A 6,000-nucleotide genomic window follows, 5' to 3' on the forward strand; every position below is an offset into this window, starting at 1 on the left:
TGCTGATACTCTGTTTTCTTAATCAATTGGCGCTGTAAAAGAGTGTGTCACCGGTGATTAGGATTTTCAGTGTGCATTGGCAAATTGGTTACATGGGCAGGCGTTGAACATCCTTACCCTGAGGATAGGGTCCTGGTCCTCTGTTACAAAACAACCATCATTTCTTTTTGCAGATTTGTTACCTTTAGTTAACTGTTTTCATTTCATTTCTGCAATAGATCATAACTGCTGTAACACAGAGTAAGGGTTTGATAGAAAGTAGATTTATTTATACTACAGCCTTTAATGCTTTTAAAATTGAGTGCATACAGTACGAGGTCACCTTTGAAACAAAAGGACTTTCCCGGGTTGACAATTTAATGTGGTACTCGACTGTTTAATTAATAAACAATTCGAGCAGCCAACATTTTGGCGCCGTTGCCGGGGAAGGCGACTAGAGATTTTAAAGGCATTAACGATTTTCTTTTAGAATAATAGGTGCATGAGAGGATGCAGGAAAGCTAACTTTACAGGCGGCAAAGACACAGGAGGAGGAAGAAAAACTTTCATTGACGAGATCATTTCAAAAGCCAAGACATCCCAGAGGACAAGTTCCCGAAGGCCTCAGATGTAGCATTCCTCCCAAACAGATCACCAAACGGAGGAAGTAATAGGACCTGAAAGGAAGCTGGAAACACTAGAGCACATTGAGGAACCGGTAGAAGAACCTGAAGAAACAGAAGATACTGAAGATAGAGCAAGCGATTCAGGAAAAAGACCAATGGAGGGTAACAGAGTGGAAGGAAGGGGAGAAAACTCACTCTCCACCCTGGAGTTTCCTATTGGGGAGCTCCCAAGAGGAGCAACCCCTATGAAGAACATTCCACTCTCAGCACTACCCAACTTTCATGGGTTATCCTCTGAGGACCCTGATGAATTCCTCTTTGAATTTGATATACTATGTAGGAGTTATGATTATGTAAACCCTAATCAGAAATTAAAACTGTTTCCAGCAACATTGAAAGATAATGCGTTAAGGTGGTTTATGAGCTTATGAGCTCAGGTAATCACTACTTGGGATCAGATGAAAGAAATTTTTCTGGCCAAATATTAGGATTATTGCAGAACAAGATAAAGAAAGGAAGAATTGTTTAAAATGGTTCAGAAGGAGGACGAGAATCTGGAGGACTTTGTAGAGAGACTACAGTATAATCTGCAGCGATCTGATCATCCGACTATGAGTAAGGATATTCTGAAGACAATACTGCTAAAAGGGGTACGAGATGACTGCTTGGACATGCTGAATATGCTTGGAAAAGGGGATATTTCCAAAGAACCATTTGATGAGATTGTCAACCTCTGTATGAGATGTTCCAGAGGAGCAGCAAGCAGACCAAAAAGCAGGGACAGTATATACTCAAGAGTCCAGAAATCAGCAAGTGGAGGAGCAACACGAGTCGAAATAGGTAACTTGCTTGAAGAATTTAAAATTGAAATGTTAAGCTCTTTTGCTTCACAAATTGATGCCTTGCAGGTTAAAAAAAAGCAGGCAGAAGCAGAAGCTGCTCTGGCTATTTTTTGTTCTAAATGCAGAGAAAAGCACCCACTGAGGGAATGCCCATTGGACAGGGTACCAATTTGCACTATTTGTGAAAAGGACCATGAGACTCAACAATGCCCTTCTTTGCCAGGAATAAAGGCACCGCTGCAATCAATTGAAGAGGAAGCTGAAGCAGTGTACCTGATGACACAGAGCAGGCAATGGCAACCACAAAGACAAGGTATGAATTCTAACACATCATTTAGTCGTTGGAATAATCACTCTCTTTTTCAAGCAAATTACCCACCCATGAATCAAATGCAATACCCACCCTTCAATCCAATGCATTTTCCACCCATGCAGCAACCAAATCCTCTTTTTGCTGATCCTACCATGTGGAATCCTTGGGCTCTACAACAATCCTATTTTAATCAATGGAACCCAAACTGGACAGCCCAACAGATTCCATTTCCTCAGCACCAACAATCTCTTTCCTTACCATCTAACGCTCCACCGAATAACCAGACAATCAGACCTCAGCTACCTGTACAACCTAACACCAACCCAAATAATAATAAAGCTCTGCAGGTAATTGATATTCAAAATCAATATGTTTCCCCTATGCAATGCAATGATATCCATTTACGTTCTGGGAGAATAGTTGAACCCATCATTGATGACATTACTAACTCTGATAAAGAGGGAACTAGAAAAGAAAAGTCATCTAAAAATAATGCTGAAACAGTTGAATCATCTTTTAACAAGACTGCTCAAATAGCAGAGCCGCCCTTCCCTGAACACCTGGATCTTACTAAAACACTTGAGCCACTTGCTTTTAACCTTTTAGGAGAACTGCAGAATTTATATGTCAAAATTCCACTCTTGCAAGCACTGAGAGATGTACCTATTTATGCTAGAACTGTTAGGGATATCTGCATTAAAAAGCCTGGAAGAAAAGCTAAGGACCCCCTCACAGTCCATGTGATGGGAGAACTGACTGCTTTAATGACAGAAAAAAACCCCCCTGTGAAATATGGTGACCCTGGTCACCCTACAGTAACAGTTCAGGTTGGTAAAACCTTTGTCTCTAAAGTTCTAGTAGATCTGGGTGCTGCAATAAAAATTATGACACTTGAAACAGCACAACTACTGCAGTTGAAAATTTTAATTAGGGAAACTCCAACCATTTTAGAGCTGGCTGACCGCTCTACAATTAAACCTGAAGGAGTCATTGAAGACTTGGTAATTTCCGTAGAATCTTGGAATTACCCAGCTGATTTTGTTGTGTTACAAAGTAAAACAAAGTTTGGGGGTCATCCACTGATTCTAGGAAGACCTTGGCTGGCTATAGCAGATGCCTGCATCAGCTGTAGATCTGGATCAATTACAATCTCTAATGGGCAGGAAACCAAACATCTTACTCTTTATCCTCATGCCACACCCATGATTAATAATGACAATTTTGTATGGTTAGATTATGAGGATGAGGAAACCCAACCTATTTTGACTGTCGGACAAGCTTTAACTTTCAAAGACTCAACCGAAGATGAATTAATCAGTAACTTTATTTTTGAACCTTCTTCGGTCAGTCCAGAAATACATAATCACTTCACTGCAATCTTGGAATCTAAATCCCAGCAGAACCTTAAAACTGAAAATCTACCTCAGACATTAGCTGGCAGCTCCTCCAAGAGTATAACAATAGAAATTGAGCCTGGAAAAACATTAAATATAAATCCTAACCTAACAGATGATGAAAAACAACAGTTAATGAAGCTACTCCATGAAAATAAAGAAGCATTCACATGGGATTACACAGATATGAAGGGGATTTCTCTTGAACTATGCACCCACTGCATTTATATTAAAGAAGGATCCCGCCCAGTTTGTCAACCCCAACGACGGATGAATCCCAATTTAAGAGAAATTGTGAAGGAAGAACTTCAGAAATTGTTGAATGCAGGATTTATATATCCTATATCTGATAGTGAATGGATTTCTCCACTAGTAATTCTACCCAAGAAAAATGGGAAATGGAGAGTATGTGTAGATTATAGAGCTCTAAATAAAGCCACCCAGAAAGACCATTTCCATTTACCATTCATTGATCAGGTATTAGATAACTTGGCAGGTAAGAAATTCTTTTCGTTTTTGGATGGATTTAATGGATATAATCAGATCAAGATTGCACCCCAAGATCAGGACAAGACCTCTTTCACTAGCCCATGGGGGACCTTTGCCTACAGGGTTCTTCCATTTGGGCTATGTAATGTCCCAACAACATTTCAAAGAGCAGTGATAGGGATTTTTTCTGATATGCTTAATGATTCCTTAGAAATATTTATGGATGACTTTACTCCTTATGGTGTGACTTTTGAGGATGCATTACAGAACCTTGAAAAAGTACTTAAGTGATGTATATAAGCACACCTTGCCTTAAGTACTGAAAAATGCCATATGATGATGAATCAAGGTATTGTATTGGGTCACTTCATCTCATTCCTAGGAATTCAAGTCGATCTAGCTAAAGTACAGGTAATTCAGACTTTCCCTATCCCCAAAACACAAACTGATGTGAGAAGCTTCTTAGGACATGCTGGATATTATAGAAGATTTATCAAGAATTTTTCTAAAATAGCTTCTCCTCTGTTTGTGTTACTAAAAAAAAATGTTGAATTTAAGTGGACTGATGACTGTGAAAAAGCATTTAATGAACTGAAACATCAGTTGTCTACAGCTCCCATTTTGAGAGGACCTGATTGGGTACTCCCCTTTCATATATCCTCTGATGCCTCAGAAACTGCAATTGGAGCTGTCTTGGGTCAAGAATGAAAACAGTCTTCCCTATGCTATTTATTTTATTAGTAAAAATATGACCCGGGCTGAACTTAATTATATAGTTACTGAGAAGGAATTCCTAGCAGTGATTTATGCTATCAATAAGTTTCGACATTATATTACTGGTTACACTACTTTTGTGCATACTGATCACTCGGCCATTAAATATTTAATGAACAAATCAGTTACAAATGCTCGAGTTACCAGATGATTGTTATTATTACAGGAATTTGATATCACAATTGTAGATCGACCAGGAAAAGAGAGTGTGGTTGCTGATTTCCTTTTTCAGTTAAAAACTGATGAAAATATTCCAGTAGATGATTCTTTTCCTGATGAGTATTTATTTGCAGTATCTTCTCACTCACCTTGGTATGCAGAAATTGCCAACTATTTAGTTGCAGGAAAACTACCATCACACCTATCGCATAGAGAAAAAAGGAAGATCATTTAGCAAAGCGCTAGGTACAGCTGGATAAGCAGGTGTCTCTTTCACACAAGACTCGATCAGGAAATCCGGAGGTGCATTGGTGAAGATCAAATTTATGATGTATTGAAAGCCTGCCACGATGGCCCTTATGGAGGGCATTTTGCAGATAAAAGAGCAGCACACAAGGTCCTCAGAATGGGTTACTACTGGCCCTCACTCTTCAAGGATGCAAGGAAATATGTTAGGGCCTGCGATGGCTGTCAAAGAATGGGCCAGCCTAATCACAGGGATGAAATGCCACTCAATTCCCAATTAATCCTTGAACCTTTTGAAAGATGGGCACTAGATTTTATAGGTCCCATTAACCCTCCATCCAATCAAAAAGCTTATATACTAGTTTGCACGGATTATATGACTAAGTGGGTAGAAGCTAAGGCACTCCTCAAGGCTAATGAAGAATCAATATTAACATTTTTATTTGAAGAGATCTTTGTTAGGTTTGGATTGCCTAGAGAACTAGTCACTGATGGGGGACCTCCTTTTAATTCTCATGGCTTCAAAGATACACTTCAGAAATATCATATTAAGCATAAAATGACTACACCTTATCACCCCCAGGCAAATGGGCAGGTGGAAAGCACCAATAAAGTCATAGAAGCCATTTTGACAAAAACAATAAAGGAAAATAGGAGGGATTGGTTTCAAAGGTTGCCTGAAGCACTATGGGCTTATAGAACTACTTGGAGGAACACTACGGGATTTTCACCTTATGAATTAGTTTTTGGTAAAAATGTTGTTTTCCCTGTGGAGTTTGAAATCAAAACCTTAAGGACTGCTTTAGCTGTTAACCTTGACTTGACTGATGCACAGACAGCTAGGTTGCAACAGCTTCAGGAATTGGACGAGAAGAGGTTGGATGCCATCCATCAAACAACCATGATCCAGCAACAAAGAACCAGGTGGCACGACAAAACCATTAAGCAAAAGCAGTTCCAGAAAGGTAATTGGGCTCTCCTGTATGACTCCCGTTTTGAAAATTTTCAAGGTAAATTAAGAACAAGGTGGCTAGGACCTTATGAAGTAGATGCTGTTTTTCCAAATGGAACAGTCAGACTCCTAATGATTGATGATAGTAGAACACCATTATTAGTGAATGGGTATCGACTCCGTTTGTATCAACAGCCTGTTTCTAAAGAGGATTTCAAAGCTACTT

This window comes from Pinus tabuliformis, chromosome 8, assembly GCF_031772625.1.
Source record: "Pinus tabuliformis cultivar Carrire ecotype Pingquan chromosome 8, CPIR1, whole genome shotgun sequence".
Taxonomy (NCBI): domain Eukaryota; kingdom Viridiplantae; phylum Streptophyta; class Pinopsida; order Pinales; family Pinaceae; genus Pinus; species Pinus tabuliformis.